Raw genomic sequence first — 17,472 nt, forward strand, 5'->3', positions numbered from 1 at the left:
TAATTTTGTTTAAACATTTAAAAAGTTTTTATAGTGTGGGTAAACTGAAAATCAATTATGTCAGATTTTTTCTTTCTGAAAATATTTTATCTAATTTTGAATGATATTTTTATGTGGTATAGAATTCAAGGTTGACAATTATGCTTTCTTTTGTTTAATTTTAGCACTTTAAAGATTTCTAGTAAGAAGTCAGCAATCATTTGTACTGCTGGCACCTCTATGTAATATGTTTTTTTCTCTTTGGATGCATTAAAAATATAAATTTATTTTGGTAAATTTACATAAATTAAAATTCACACATGCTATGTGTATATATTAATGACACTTTATCATTATGTATACCCATGTAACCACCAACTTAATCAAGATATAGAATATTTCCATCATTCCAGGAAGCTCCCTCAACCCCCTTTTCAGTTAATTATGTACACATCCCAGTGTCATTGAGAAGTGAAGCCAGCTGGGCTCCTGGGTCGGGTGGGAACTTGGAGAACATTTCTGTCTTGCTAAAGGATTGTAAATGCACCAATCAGCACTCTGCATCTAGCTAAAGGTTTGTATATGCACCAATCAGCTCTCTGTCAAAAGGGACCAATCAGCACTCTGTAAAACGGACCAATCAGCACTCTGTAAAATGAACCAATCAGCAGGATGTGGGTGGGGCCAAATAAGGGAATAAAAGCTGGCCGCTGGCACCAGCAGCGGCAAGCCACTCGGGTCCTCTTCCACAGTGGAAGCTTTGTTATTTCGCTCTTCGCAATAAATCTTGCTGTGGCTCACTCTTCGGGTCTGTGCAGCCTTTATGGGCTGTAACACTCACCGCAAGGTCTGCAGTTTCACTCCTGAAGCCAGCCAGACCATGAACACCAGGTGTTCTCCCTTCCTTCTTGCCTGTTAAACTCTCCGCTCCTTAAAACCACTCCACCTGTGTCCATGTCGTTTTATCGAAATTGGCATGAGGACCAAGAACCCTGGTGTTCCTCCACTCATTAGAGCCGTATCACTTTGGTGCACTGGCCAGGAATGGAAATTCAATCATCAGACTGGTGAGTTTGGAGTAGATTTCAACTTTAAATCTGCTCTTAAATCTCAAGGCTCTCTTCCAGCTATCCTGTCGCCAAACTTTCTTTCCCTTTCTATTTGCTGTCTTTTACCCTCTCTCTGTGTGTCCAACATGCAGGATCTTTTTTTTTTTTTTTTGAGACAGAGTCTTGCTCTGTTGCCCAGGCTGGAGTGCAGTGGCGCAATCTTGGCTCACTGCAACCTCCTCCTCCCAGGTTCAAGCCATTCTCCTGCCTCAGCCTCCCAAGTAGCTGGGACTACAGGCGTTCGCCACCATGCCTGGCTAATTTTTTTGTATTTTTGGTAGAGATGGGGTTTCACCAGTTGGCCAGGGTGGTCTCCATCTCCTGACCTCGTGATCCACCCATATGCAGGAATCTTTACAGTTCAGGGATCAGTTATGTTAGAAAAGATCTCAAATTGCCGTAGGCAGTAACTCAATAGCTCTCTCTCTCTAAGGTTTCTCTGGCAAGCACATGTTATTGCTAAGCCACCTAGTAGAAATCAGGCTCTAGACCTCTTCTAGGAACAGGAAGTTTCTGCTTTTAACAGTCATGAATAAGATGTCTTCCATAGCCAAATTTTAGTCTCGATATTGCCCCACTGGCAGAAGAACGGCCCTTCGGGTTCCTACGTTCCTTTAAGGTATTGATTTTGTCTTCTCTTAAGACAGTACTTAATTAATAAGGGGCTTTTTAAGTCCGGAAGTTAACCAGAACCATTTTTTTTTTATGGGTAAATGCTTTAGCATGGGCTATAATAGCAGGATATGGAGTTCAATGTAGCACACCTCCCCCCTTTAACAGCCTTGCCCAATTACAGGGTTTTTCTTGAAATCCATTTTTCAGAAGGCACACAGGCCACACAAGTCTAGGAGGTAAAGGGAGATAAAAAGTAGAGGACTGATTGATTGGGGACAGCGTGACTATGGCCCAAAAGTCAGTTCCTCTGGTGCCATGGCTTGGAGGGTCATGCCTGCAGTCATGGCTGGCACATTTAAATGGGTGCAGGGGGAATCCAGGAACGATGGAGAGAAAATAGTTGTGGGGACACCGTCTACTGTTTTCATCTCCATCCTGGATCACATACCGAAAGGAAAGAGACTAAAAGGACGCTTTTATTCTCACTTCCCTTTCTAGATGGGTAACAGATCATCTTCAACATGCACTCCCCTGGAGTGTATTTTGAAGCACTGGGACTCCTTCAACCTTGAAACTTTGAATAAAAAGTGGCTTATTTTCTTTTGCAGCCATATCAGGCAGGCCTAGGGAAAATAGTTCCCCAAAATTAAAAAAAGTAACTTCCAGGGAAGTCATCTGAGGGTCCTCTTATTTGGGGCTCCTTTTCAAGTTTCCTTCTCGTTGCAGGACCTTAGGCAAGTAAAGGGAAACTGAGGCTGATTTTCTAACAACGCTGATAGGCATATAGAACCTTTCCAACATTTAACTCAGGTATTTGACCTCACGTGGAGGGATGTTATGTTGCTGCTGAGTCAAACCCTCACTGCAGCTAAAACAGGCAGCTCTGCAAGCAGAAGAAAATTTTGGAGATGAGCAGTATGTCTCCTATAGTAGGCCAGAAGGGAAAAGAGAAAATAGGGAAGGCAAAGAAATAGGGGAAACCACATTCCTAAAAGGAAGAGAGGTATTACCTCTTAACAACCCTAATTGGAACTCCTTTCAATGGTGTTTTCCTTCTTTTGTGGTTTAAAATGGCTTCTGTCTCTTTTGTAATGTACTTCCAACCTGGGAAAAGTTAATTTTCCAAATCTTGAAATGCTTGGCATAGAGTTGAGCTAGGGGGAAGGGAACCCAGAAGCCTAATAGGCTGGCAAAAGGGTAAATATTTCTTACCATTTGGGCTTTTGGCTTCTCTCTCCCTGTGCAAACCGGTAAAAGGGATAATAAGGTTTACCGTTTATGTTCTCTGTAAATGTATAATTAATGAAAAAGAACTTGTTGGTCTTAAGCTGTGGACAATCTTGGGTGCTTTGCACATCTTTCTCTATGGTTCTGTCAAAGAAAGGGTATCTTAGGTTAGGATGCAGGCCCAGGACCCCAAAAGCCTGCTGTTCAAGCCAGCCCAACAAAATGGTTAGTAACAAAATTGGCTACAGGCCTCCATCTCATTTCATGTCCTTGGGAACATAATCTGTAACTGCATGGCAATACTTTGTTTTAGTCTCTGCTATTTTACAATAGTGGCTGTCTTCTGGTGCTAAATCAGATAAGCCAGTTTGTCAATCTGGGTGGTGCCAACTGATCATCAAGGGCATGGTTTACAAAATATCTTAAGCACTAATCTTGAGAGCAGTTTAGGGAGGGTCAAAATCTTGTAACCTCCAGCTGCATGGCTCCTGGGCCATGGTTTCTAATCCTGTGGCTAGTTTCTTGGTCTGGTCCCCAGGCAAGAGGGAAGTTATCTTGGGAAGCAGCTGTTTTCATCTTTGTTTTAGACTGTAGACTGTAAACCAGGCTCCTCCCAAAGATGGTTCAGCCTATGCCCAGGGATGGGCAAGGACAGCTTGGGGGCTGGAAACAATGTAGTTCTTTCGGTTAAATCTCTTTGGCTTCTCTCTCCCTGCGCAAACTGGTGAAAGGGATAATAAGGATCAGCGTTTATGTTCTCTGTAAATGTATAATTAATGAAAAAGAACTTGTTGGTCTTAAGCTGTAGATAATATTGGGTGCTTTTTGCAATGTCACAATTTTGCAACTGCCATTTCAAAAGCTGCCTGTCACTCCTTTAAAAATACTTTGTACACTAGTGGTTAAGTCATAACCTAATTAAGCCTCCTTGGTTTCACCTGTGAGGTTATTGGTTGTAAGGTTCAAAAGCCGAAAATCTTAACTGCTTGCTGTGGCTAAAGTAACAAGGGATTTAAAAAGATTTTCTTAAACAGCACTTAGTTTAATTAAAAATGGATATTCAAGTTACAGGTATATTTAAAAGACCTTTATGCTTTTCTCTCTCGAATCTTGTTTTTCTGGATGAAGGCTCTTTTCTTCTCAGTCAACTGAATTATTTTTCTCCATTTTTTGTCTTACCACTCTTAATGCATGCCTTAAAGGCCCTAAGATAACTTCGGGTAGCATGTAATGCCTGGGAAAAAACAGAGGAGGTGCCACAGACCCTGTTTTGGGGAAAAAACTCTCTTTTCCTCATGAAACTCCAAGAATTGAAAGCAGATAGATCCCTCTCAAAATCAAAGCCTCTGCTCTGTTTTGCACTGTGTTATGTAACGGTTTTAAGTTTTGGGGGTATCAGAAATTACTTCACGTTATAAGAGAGTTTTGGTGTGTAACAACTAGGTAGGAAATGTACTTTAAGGAATGGCTAATAGTAGTTATAAATCAGAGAAGCGTGTTCTTGGCCACCTGGAAGATAAACAAACATCCCCACCTCCCACTGGGAGATGAGACGCCCATCAGGGATGGGCTAATTACAAAATGAGCCAATTGGCTTTGGGTTGCCCTGTAATAATTTGCATCACAGAAACACTCCACCTTCTTCTCCCATAGCATCTAGATGGTCTTTTCATAAATTGAAATGAAAGCGTAGCAAGGAGGTCTTAAGACATTAATTTTCCCTTTAGTAAAAGGGTTATAAAAGGTTAGTAAAAATTTCACCTTATGGTCAAATTGGTTAAAATGAAATGATCTATAAGGTTTCATTTAAACATTGGGATTAACATTAATAAACTAATGCAAGGGTAAAATTTGGCTTTGAACAGGATTTTTATGTCATAGTCAAGGTTAATAAAAGGTTTTTGCCTTTTGAGTCATCATTTTGGCAAAATAATTTATAACAGTCTGGAAATTGTCCTTCCTAAGGCCTGGCTTTTTGAATGGTTCAGAGGGCCCCCTGAAACATTCAGAAAAGAGGTATACAGGATTATTTGACATTTTTAGTTACATGAGATTGCCAAAATGATGTCCAGTCTTCTTTAAGTTACATTTTGGTGAATAATACTAATATATGTTCAAAAATTGTATGGGATTTCTAAAATTCTAACGTCTAAGTATAAGCTATCATTCCTAATTAAGGGTTAAGTTATTGTAAACCATGAAGATAAATAAACTTGTCAGTTGTATTTTTAACTGTAGCTATCCTGGAAATTTTGTCATTCACAGACAGTTGTTATCTTGCTTCTTTCCTTCTCAAAAAACAGTTTATAATCAAGTTATATTAAGGACTTTAACAGGTGTTCTCAAATGCAGGTTTTTAATAGCTTTAAAATTTGTAACATTGGAATAGAAAAAGAATGTACGGGACTCATAATGAACTGAAATGTTCACAAATATCAAGCAAAACAAGAGTTAACAAAGTGAACTGCACTCAGAAATTTTGAGCAACCTTTTTAATTTTTGCTTGGAATATTGCTGATCCTTGTTTTGTTCTTCAGAGTCAAGGAAACTTATTTTAAACTATTTACAGTCTTTAATAATTGATAAGATATAGTCCTGTGGACAAAATTCAGAGCATGTTTATTTTTCTCTGCCTGATTCCTCTAAAATTTGAAGACTACTTGTAAGTACTCTTAACTTATGGTAATGTAGTTGTTTGCATCAGTGCAATAAGAATCCATTTTTCTTTGTCAACAGGATACAATTTAAAAAACTGGTTATTTTACCAAGGGTTTAACTGAAATGGCGTGTTTCCCTTTAAGGAATCAAGCTTGACATGGCAGAGCCAATAAAAGCCCTTTGGGGAAAACTGGCCTCATACCTTGTCTACACAGTCCCCACACAGGGTTCCTGACCTGTGATTAGTAAAAAAAAAATCACTTTCTAACGGGTCTGGAAGCTCCGAGTTTATCTTGGGACCTGAAGAGGAGAGGATCACCCAACTCATAGTCTCTGAGGATACAAACCCATGGCTGGGCTTGGCTTTAAAAGTGTTACCTGAAATTTCTTGTGGAACAGACTTTCATCAAACCCAATCCAAAAGGCATATGTGGAAATAACCATGCTTGCTCGACTTTAGGCAAATAATCAAGCCAAGTACAGGACTAAGGTTTATTCATAAATTGTTTTTACCAAAAATGAGAACTGGAGAGAAAAATCACGCTCCAAAGCTTATCATACATTTGTCATTAAATACTAGTCAAATTGTTTTTAAGCTTTTTGCCTACATTTTAGACTAACCCTGCTTATTCCTGTGAATCAAGCAGTAATCTTCTTCAGCTTGGAAAAAAGAAAAAGGGATGGGTAACATAAAAATGTGAATAAATATGCTAGTTCTGGGCAGTTATCTTGCAAATTCTGCCATGTAATGAAAGTGAATAGGGTGCCCATAACCCAAAGATTTCTTTGTTTGGGAAAATAAAACCAAGAAAGTTCATAAACATCCCCAAAGGAAAATTCTGTATCTTAGCAAGTAAAATTTTAAATGGAAATTATCTACTACACCACACTTGTGAAAATTGCTATACTCACTGTACTATTTGCAATAGGGTACTATTTGCAATAGGGTAGCACCTTCTAACTAAAATACTGGACAAAGAGTTTCCATTGCTCTCGTATTTTGCTTAGTTATTATCCTTATAACTGGGATGATAGTTACTGACAAAAAGGAAGCATAAAAGCATTACTATCACTAAGTCTGCTAGGACTTTTTATTGGGTTTAGTAATGCACTTTTAAGTGAAACATGGTGCTTTTGGATGAACACCTCTAGTAAAGGAAAATCTACAAAGGAAAAGCTAAAAAATCTTAACAATGAAATCAAAATTATTCACAGGCTCAGGGAAAATGCCGGCTTCCACCCCTCTTTGATGAATTCCAGTCTTTATGGAATTGGTTAACCCCTTTATTAAGCCGTCTATTGCTTATATGTCTTGTATTACTATTTGGACCCTGTATACTCAATACTGTAACTCAAATCGTTTCTTCTTGCCTAGAAGCAGTCAAACTCCAAATGGTGCTGCCAACTGAACCACACATGGACATGCCATTCTTCTGAGGACCCTTAGATTGAGGAGCTCTAGCTGGTGTTCCCCATTCAATGCCCCTTTTCAGCAGGAAGTAGCCAGAAAGAGTCATTGTCCAAGCCCACGTAACAGCAGTTAGTGTGATATCTCCACAGGTGGGAATGTGATAAGAGTTATTAAGAAATTATTTTAGGCAGATAGGAAAAGGGATCCTGGGAAAGTTTTCATTTTTTTAAACGTCTCTAGAAAAGTTTCTTGTAAAGCCCCAGCTCTTAGAGCCAGGCTGGCAACCTTAAATATACAATAATAAATATACAAATGCCAGCCATTAGAAACTAGTTCCACCCAGCATGGCGATTCCCGCACCCTTCTTGCCCTTGCCCCACATGTTCCTGGCAACATGGCAGCCCCCACTTATCCCTACGTGTGTGGAACATCATGGTGCCCTGTATTTGCATATTAAAAGGCTAGGGTGGGAGGGCCAGCTTTTTCGCAAGCTACGTGAATGACATGCCTAGTCAAACCAATCCCCTTGTCCTATGCAAAACTGACACCGTCTCCTCCAGCCTTCTCCTCTGTATAATGTTGAAAGAAGTTCCACTATGAGTAAAATGCTATCAAACAGCATTGCATGCTTCAGAGAACTCTTTAATGATAAGAAGAGTCAAACATTGAGGAAAACTTCATTGTTTTATTTTAAAAAATTGACACAGCTACCTAAACCTTCAACAACCATCACCCTGATTAGTCGGTGGCCATTAACATTGAGGCAAGACCACTTCCACCAGCAAAAAGATTGTGATTCACTTAAGGTTCAGATGATCATTATAAATTTTTAGCAATAAAATATATTTAATTACAATATATACTGCTGTTTTAGACACAATGTTATTACACACTTAAAAACCTACAGTATAGTGTAAACATTACTTTTATGTGATGTGAGAAACCAACAAATTCACAACTCACTTTATTGCAATATTCACTATATTGTGTTGGTCTGCAAGTGAACCTGCAATATCTCTGAGGTATTCCTGTTATATTTTTTGGTAATATATAGGTTGCTTATTCGTTTTTTATTGTGGTATTTTGATAAACAGAAGGCTGAATTTAAATACAATCTAACATCACTTTTTTTTTCTCTTTTATGACTAACAACTTCTAGGTCTTGTCTATGAAAGTTTGCCTATGCTGGGTCAGAGCTTCTTCTGGAAGCTTTTATTCTTAGCTTGTTTTTAGGTTTAGTTCTATTATCCATCTTGGAGAAATGTTTGTGTGTGGCATAAAGGCAAGGTCAAGGCTTGCTTTTCCCTCAGTTCATGTCTAGTAGTTTCAACATCACTTGTTATAAAGATTGTTCCTTCTTCATTGAATCATTTTGGTGTTTTAACTGAAAATCAATTGACTGTGTTAAGTGTGGGTCTGTCTATTTCGCTGCTCACTGTTCTATTCTGTTGATCAATTTGTCTATCTTTACGCTAAGGCCATACTCTCTTGACTACTCTAGCTTTATATATACTGAATCTTGATATTAGGTTGTGTAAGTTCTCCAATCTTGTTCTTTTTCAGACTTATTTTTTCTGCTGAAAGTTTTGCATTTTCATATACATTTTAGAATCACCTTGTCAATGACAATTTAAAGGCCTGCTGCTGTGAGGATTGAGATTGTATGGAATATATAAATGAATTTAGTGAGAACTACATCTTAATAAGATTGAATTTTCCCGACCATGATTGTGGTACAGCTTATATTAAAATTCAGGTCTTTTAAAATTTGCTGAGTCTTGAATATTTTATGTTAAATTTTTCCCTAATCTTTTTATTTTTTTTTTGATTTGGTGCTATTATAAATGGAATGGCTTTCTTTAAAATTGTAATTTTAACTGCATGTGACTATAATATAGAAATATAATAGATTATAGTAAATTGATTTTGTATCTTTCAACCTTGCTAAACTCATTTATCAGATTTAATAATTACTTTGTAAAATACATGGCCTGCATTTTTTAATAGCAACCACGTTGTGAATAGTTTTTTCTTTTCAATCTTTCTAACTTGTTTATTTTTCTTGCTTTATCACACTAATAAGAAACTTCAGTACACTAATGAATGAATTAGTGAAGGTAAACAGTCTTGCTTTATTTCTAATGTTGGAGAGAATAGGATGGTCATTTGATATTTTTCCAGTAAGTATATTTGGCAGGTTAGGAATACCACAAGTGTATGTGCAAATGTTCATACACATTTATGTACACACACACACACACACCCTTATAGGATGAAGTTATGTTTACTTCATAGTTTACTGAGAGCTTATATTATGAATGGATGTTGAACATTATCAAATGCTTTTTTTCACTTATTGAGAAAAAACAATACGGATTTTATTCTGTATTCAGTCAATATGGTGAATCATATAAATTGATTTTCAAATGTTAAATCTTATGAGGAAAACTATACTTAGTTGTGTAATATATAACACATAATAATACTATATTATATGGCATATATTATATATTATACATGAAGATATATACAAACAATATATATAAAATAATATTTAATATATAAAGAATAAATATTTGAAATTCAGAATATATATCTCAGATATAAAATATATATCTAATATTTTGTTTATATCTTGAAAATATTCTATATATTCTATATCTAATGTATATTATAAAAATATATAATACATAAAGATATATATAACACGGGTGATATATATCTTTATGAATTATATATTCTTTTATTATGTGTGTTTACTGTATTAAATACATATTTATATTATAGATAAATATTTCTTACGATAAACCATTGGAAACAATATGGTCCTAAGCATTTTGTGCGTGAAAAATTTTGATAAATAAATTCAACATATTTAATAATTTAATGGTTTGTAGATTTTCTATTTCATTTTCTGCTACTTTTGCCGAATTGCATTACTAAGGAATTTGGCCAATTAATCGAAGTTATTAAAGTTGTTGGCATAAAGCTACTTTTATTGAATTATTAGAATTTTAGTGTCTTAGGATCTGTGTTGATAGCCCCTCTTTTCATTCTGATATTGTTAATTTGTGTGTTCTTTTTTATAGTTTAATTCTTCTATGGGTTTATAATATTATTCTTTGCAATAAGCAATTATTCCTTTACTAATTCCTTCTGTTTTATACAATTTATTGGTGTTCTTGTCTTTGTTCTTTCTACCTATTTTTGGTTAATTTATTTTACTATCTTTTATCATTCAATTCAAATAAAAAATTATCCAAATCCCTACTAGCCAGCAAGATTCCTGCTGAGAAATTTGCTGATAATATAACAGGCATTCGTATGTATATTATGAGTCATTTTTCTCTTGCTGCTTTCAAGATTATCTGTGACTTTCAACAGTTTGATTACAATGTATCTTGGTGTAGGTCTTTTTAGATTTATCTTAACTGGAGTTTATTGAGCTTTTTGAATTTTCGTGTTCATTTATTTCCTCAGATTTGGAAATTATTCGCCACTGTTTCTTGAAGGTTCTCTTTCTCTTTCTCTCTTTCATCTCCTTCTAGTACTTCCAAATGTATATTCTTCCACTTAATGATGTTCCATAAATACCCAGTCTCTCTTAATTTTTATTCATTCTTTTTTTTTCTCCTCTGCCTCAGTGATTTGAAAAGTCCTTATTTTTGAGTTTGATGATTCTTGCTTCAAGTCTGTAATAAATTTTTCAATTCAGTTATTGCATTCTTCAGTTTTAGAAGTTCTCTTTGGCTCTTCACAGTTTCTCTTTGTTGATACTCTCATTTTGTTTATGCGTATTACTTGTTTACAAACCACAGCTTCGTGCATTTTTTTTTTAACTCTACTCTGCTGTGCAAACTGGGGCATTCTCTCAGGCAGAAAGCTGCATCAATAAAAAGTTCACCCAAAACATTTCCCTTCTTTCAAGGGTATAATCACCTCCAGTTTATCTATTTCTTGTCACTCTTCAGTGCCTTCAATTATTTTTTCTTAATTTTTTCTAAAGTGTATAGTCGTTATCTGCAAGACTAAGATTAGACTGATAGTATTCTCTATCATTATCAAAACCATATTCCCCTTCCTTCTCATTTTAATGTTATAAAATGAATTATGGTTATTTCAGGTACTTCAGATGAAGTATATAGTCTTATGAAATTAAATATAACTAGTATAGGGACTCAGAGACGAACTCCTTGACCATGTAACAATGAACTTCAATTATTAATGACAATGCGTTAACTGTTTAAGAAGGGTGGGAATGGAGATTACCTGCCTTTCTGACAGGAGGAAACGCATGTACAAAAGCTGTAGTGGGAGAAATGGTATTCTCAAGGAAATGAAAAAAGGTTGGTGTGGCTAGAGCAGAAAGAGTGAAAAAAGAAAAAAGAACAATTGTCTGGACATATTCATAGTGGCTCAGACCGTGCAGAGTCTTATACTCTGTGTAAAATAATTTGGTCCTCAGTTTAAGAGTAATAGAGAGCTATGAAAGGATTTTTAAACACGAAAAGGGCATGATGAAATTACTATTTTGTAAAAATTGTTCTGGCCACACAAAAAAAGAATGGTTATGAAGAGGAACAAGAGTCGAGAAGAAAGACCAAACAGGAGGCTATTTCACTAATGGTACCAATGAGAGTTGAAATAGCTTAGATTAGCTGATGTTCATATTTTGAGAGACTGCGCAGATTTAAGAAAACATTAGATAGTTAAAATGTTAGGACTTGAAAGATAATGGTTAGATAGATAAATATGACAAAAGAAAATTGTTTCCCCTCACGTGGAGGTGATCTTTGTATGTTTTCTTTGATAATGTTACTCTAAATATATAAAACATTGTCTGCCACTCAGGAGGTCAAATTAATGAATGAAATGATAAATCCTATTTCTGTTGCACAACTGAATAAGTGATGTTACATTCCCACCAGGATAAGGAACATTGATAACACTGATAAAATATTGTTTAAGTTGTGGTTTTGTTTTGATTTGGTTGGAAAAATCATTAGTCCAGTGTTGGATATGTTGAGCTTGGAGTAGGTTTTAAACATCCAAGTAGACATGTCAAGTTGGCAGCTAATTTTAAGATTCTGGAGTTCAGAGGAACGCTCTGGATTCATGTGCATACTGGGAATCATCTTCATTCAGTGCTAACAGAACCCGGGATAAAAATGAGATCACTTAAAAAGTATGCAGTTGGAAGAAAAAGAATGCTCCAAACTAGGTCATAACTTAATCCACCTTTTACAGGTTAAATAAAGGAAGAAAAAAATTCAAGAAGATTAGGAAAAAAGAAACATAGGAGTAGGAAAAAAATCCGGGAAAATGTGGTATTCCAAAAACCAAAGAACTAGACATTTTTTTTTCAAAAAGTATTGCTAATTACAAGACAAGTAAACTGAAGACTGCAAAAATATCTATTAGGTTTAATTGTGTGGAAGTACTGTCAGTATAAGTGAAACCTGTTTGTATCTCTTTCCCCAGTTCTTCTGTGTCTCATGCTATTTTATTTTCTAAAACAGAGTTGAGGCTCAGGACGCACCACCTCAAAACATGATTATAGGAGGCCAGAATATGCTACCCCAAAATAAACAACTTTGGCACATTTTCAGCATGTTATTTTGAGGAATTGCAGGCATAGGAGAAACTATGAAAAGCTGGCCTTTTATAAAGGAAATGTACTTCAATAAAGGACATCTATATTAGTAAAAGTATCTGTATCAGGAAGAAGCCTGCTCTGAAATAACTGTTATTATCTGAGAGACATTTTATCTGTATATCAAGACAACTGTTATTCACAATACATACCCTCCCCTTACCTTCCCCCATAACTTGTCTCTACAAACCCCAGAAGCCCCAATCCCCTATTTATTTTTGTAGCTCAACATGCTATATAAGCTTCAATCATCTGGCCTTTCTTGGAGTCTCATATTTTTGTGGGACTCTCGTGCATATGCATGTAATTGAATATGGTTTTTCTCCTGTTAATCTGTCTCATGTCAATTTAATTTGTAGCCCAGCCAAAGAACATAGGAGAGTGGAGGAAAGCCAATTTTCCCTCCCCTTCAGTGGAAACATGTTTAAGGATAAACACATGTCAAGTCTTTAAAAAGTTATTTAAGTATATATTTTGAATACATTAAAATACTGTTTAAAATTCCTGTTGAAAGGTAGGTACTTTGGGCCGGGTGCGGTGGCATACGCCTGTAATCCCAGCACTTTGGGAGGCAGAGTCAGGTGGATCACCTGAGGTCAGGAGTTCGAGACCAGCCTGGCCAACACGGTGAAACCCCATCTCTAATAAAAATACAAAAATTAGCTAGGTGTAATGATGCTTGCCTGTAATCCCTACTTGGGAGGCTGAGGCAGGAAAATCACTTGAACCTGGGAGGCAGAAGTTGCAGTGAGCCCAGATCGTACCATTGCACCCCAGCCTGGGCTACAAGAGTGAAACTCCATCTCAAAAAAAAAAAAAAAAAAAGTACTTTAGGTTTCAAAAAATGGTTACTTTCTGGGGTGCTTTCAAAAACGTCACGAGAGAGAGACACGGCTGGATGGCTCATGCCTGTAATCCCAGCACTTGGGAGGACAGAATGGGAGGATCGCTTGAAGCTTGGAGTTTGAGATGAGCCTGGCAAACATAGTGAGACCCTGTCTCTGCAAAAAGCTTAAAAATTAGCTATGTGTGCTGGCTAGTGCCTGTAGTCCTAGCTCTTGGGGAGGCTGATGCAGGAGGATTGCTTGAGCCCAGGAATTTGAGACTACAGTGAGCTATGATTATACCACTGAACTCCAGTCTGGGCAAAAGAGTGAGACCCTGTCAAAAAAAAAAAAAAAAAAGAGAAAGAAAGGAAGGAGGGAATAAAGGAAGGAAGGAGAAAAGAAAAAGGAAGGAAGGGAGGGAGGAAGGAAGGGAGGGAGGGAGGGAGGAAGGAGAAAAGAAAAGAAAAAAAGGAAAGAAAAGAGAAAAGAAAAGAGAAAAGAAAAGGAAAGAAAAGGTTTTGAGAGGGACCAGTGTTTCTACTACTTTTTTTCACCGAATACTCACTCTAATGTCATCTCTTTCCAATCTCTACCAAGACGTCTTTCACTCATACTGTCAAGCTAATCGAGGCTGCTATATAGAGAGGTTAAAAATATTTGCTCAAAATCTATTTTTGTGGTTTTCTCAGCTCAAAATCAGCTATACTCCATCTCTGGATTAGAATGTGTGTGTACTCTTTTGTGTGTATATTTCATAAAGAAGTTAGTATTTGAAGAAATAGCCAACAATTAAAGAGGCCTATTCTCAATGGGCTAGAGATATCTTACAAGGCTTTGGTAATCTTAAGATCCTGTGGTGAAAATGTATTATAGAAATATTTTTATTTTGCACATCTGCAGAAGATGAACTTTTTACTTCAACCTAGTTATTGACAGCTCAAGGAGGCAATTATATATTTCTAATTTATATGGCGGTATATAATGAGGAATAAACACCTCTTCAACTAAGAAAATGCCTTAATAGGATGAAAGGGGATAATATTAATAGCAACTAATATTTATCTTGCTCTTCATAGTTAATAAAGTGCTTTCACAAACATTATCTTGTAGATCTTCACAACATCTCTGTGGGGATGTATTGCAGGAGTCACTATTATTTTAATTCTCTGCATGAAGAATCTGAGGCTCAGAGCAGTTAAGTGACCTGTTTATAGACCAAGAAGGAAGTGGTAAAGACAGGACAAAATATATATCTTCTGAAATTCTATGCCTCTTCTACAATCTCAAATCTCCTATCTCCTACAATCTCCTATTGCCTCCCTGTGGAGAGCCCACAGAGAGAAGCCAAGAAGTTCTAGGCTGAGAATGATGACAATACTAATCTTATCTACACTGAGTTTAGGTTTCATGGGGTCTTTCCTATGACAGACTCTCTCTTGTTTCTTCCATTGGCCTAAAGGGTTTGTTGTTGTTGTTGTTGTTGCTATGATGGTGATGATGATCTAGTCTGAGAGCTACTGAAGTAGCTTAGGTACTTACCTGACCAGGTGACTCAGAAAGGAGGGAATGACCCTGTTTCACATAACACTCAAACCTTTGGGCTATTCAGTAAAGAGTAGCCTCCCTCTCATCTTCCTTCCTCTCCTGAATCTGCCTCTGCTCCTTTGTCTTACTTTCCCTTCAATATAGGAAATTTTAAAAGTAGCTTTAAAACTAGGACAAGTGGTAGAGCCGTGTTAGGAACTTCTTTGTGGAGCTGTATCAGATGTAATTTCGGTACAGATTTTTCTAAAATAAATTGAAGGAGGAACTTTTCTTTGGTTATTGTAATCATGGACTTCAGCACACCAAAAGTGAAAAACAATTTTCAAGAAGAGTGGCCTTGTTAAAGGCTTCAAAGCTCTGTTTTCAGGTGATATGGGCTAATCTTCTAACTATTGTCTGCAGAAACTCACTAAAAGTACTGTCCATGTGTCTTAACCTGGTTTTCTTGGGAACCTGAGATGAATGTGAAAGATGTATTCTCTATTGCTTTATTAGGGAGAGGGATTCCAGGAAGTAACAATGATGGACAAGGGGAAAATAAAAAACAAGGTGGGAGAGTTAATATGAAGATTTATTATCCAGTAGTCTACCACAAGGTTCACTGATTGGTCAGTCCCACGGGACTATCTTCTCAAAAACGGTACAAACTGTGTATCAACACAGTCTCTTCTGGAGAAAAAGGAAATTGTTTATACTCCAAGTCTCTGCTCCTATTGGGCAAACATTTCCCCTATAAGTTTTTAAATCCCCAACACTTCTCAGTTGCAGATATGTGGGCCCAAGTGGAAATTCACAGCTTCCATCTTCAGTATGGATAAGGAAGGCCCAACATGGGAGGCAGGAAGAGTACAGTGTGGATGTGAGACAAGGCACTGTCAAATGGATACATGTGTGAAGTTAGCAGCCACATGGCTACAAATGCAACAAGAAGCAGATGGGACCAAAATAATCTAAAATGGTTCATAAACGGTACCTGATAGAGCCAACTGTAAACCAAAAATAAAATTCTAAGCCCTCCAACAGACTGAATGGATCCCTCCTCTCAGCCAAGGGCACTCCAAAGTAAACCTGAAAAACTAGTCCAGGCCATGATGGGAAGGGGGGCCAGATATGCCTCATTCATTATACCCTCTTCCCTTTGGAATTCAGGCACAACTGACCAGCATTAACATTAAAACAGAGATCTTAAGACTGACAAAACAGACTCTTTGTAGCAATAAGATACCAGATTCCAACCTGGTTCTAGCATAGCATCACATGTTAGACAGCAGGCCTTGAAAGAAATTGAAGTACCTTATTCCAAAATATATTTCTTTGACATATTTTTTAATGGCCCTAAAAAGCTGGTAGCAGGCTTCATCTATATAATAAGAACCTTGGTCTCAACAACCCCTTATCTTAGAATTAGAAAATCTTTGAATACACCTATGACCTGGAAGCCCCCACTTCAAGTTTTCCCACCTTTCTGGACTGAACCAGTGTACACGTTACATGTATTGGTTGATATCTGCTTGTAATTTCTGTCCCCTTAAAATGTACAGGATCAAGCTGTAACCCAACCACCTTGGATACATCATGTTCTCAGAACATCTTGAAACTGTGCCTCAGGCCTTGATTACTGATATTTGGCCCAGAATAAACCTCTTTACATCTTTCACAGAGTTTGACTCTTTTTATCAACATCACCCAGTACACCACTCTGAGTTCTCATTATTCTATTATATCTGACTGCATTTACCAATATGGAGTCTCATTTTTGTGAGAACCTGATGCCTTTACTTTTGTCGACTCTGTCTCCAGGTCTCCTAGACATTGGCCACTTAAAGTCACTTAGATGTAAAGATTTAAGGTAAGATAGTTATTGATGTATACTCAAGTCTCTGCTGCTCCATTCAGCATTGAGGCTGTAATTGATACCCATCATCTTCCTTCTCTACTTCTTATTCTAGATCTCCCTTATCCTCAGCCAGCAGTTGGCTGGTCTGTGTCACTTGCCTGGTTAGTTCTAAGTTCTTAGTTTTCTTTCTGAGCTGTGGTTGCTGCTAGTGTTCATTGGCTATTGTCAATGGATCTGAAATTAGCGTGGCAGTTCCAAATACTGTCATCCCCGCCTACATTAAATAGCAGAAAACATCACTCCTCGTGATAATCCAAATTGATTGGGTCCTTATTACATAAATTCCTTTCTTTGCTGGCTGATCCATTGTTTTAAGAGCCAAAAGAGCAGGTGGTAGATATAGTTTCAAGTTTATGATAAACCTTATTGTGGCCTCTGGAAGAAGTGTTTACTTTTCTGGGAACCAGAAACTCTTAACTTGGCAAAGCCTAAGATTGCAGTGACAAGCTTTACAAATTATGTAATTGGGGCCAAGAGGAGGAATGGTGAGAGGTGAGGATCTTTTTTCCTTCCTTTAGTTCCCAGATGAATATATATATTTCCAGACAGAG

At 37.0% G+C, this 17,472-nt stretch overlaps 1 long non-coding RNA gene across 1 annotated transcript in view; it reads left to right on the forward strand.

Moving 5' to 3' along the window:
* Nucleotides 1-703: 703 nt before the first annotated feature.
* Nucleotides 704-17,472, forward strand: part of LOC129532343 (uncharacterized) — a 67,314-nt gene continuing 50,545 nt past the window's right edge. Inside the window, exon 1 of the long non-coding RNA XR_008678039.2 lies at nt 704-1,046. This is a non-coding gene — a long non-coding RNA (uncharacterized lncRNA). The remainder of the gene's footprint in view (nt 1,047-17,472) is intronic.

The sequence above is a fragment of the Gorilla gorilla genome, chromosome 2 (genome assembly GCF_029281585.2).
Source record: "Gorilla gorilla gorilla isolate KB3781 chromosome 2, NHGRI_mGorGor1-v2.1_pri, whole genome shotgun sequence".
NCBI lineage: Eukaryota > Metazoa > Chordata > Mammalia > Primates > Hominidae > Gorilla > Gorilla gorilla.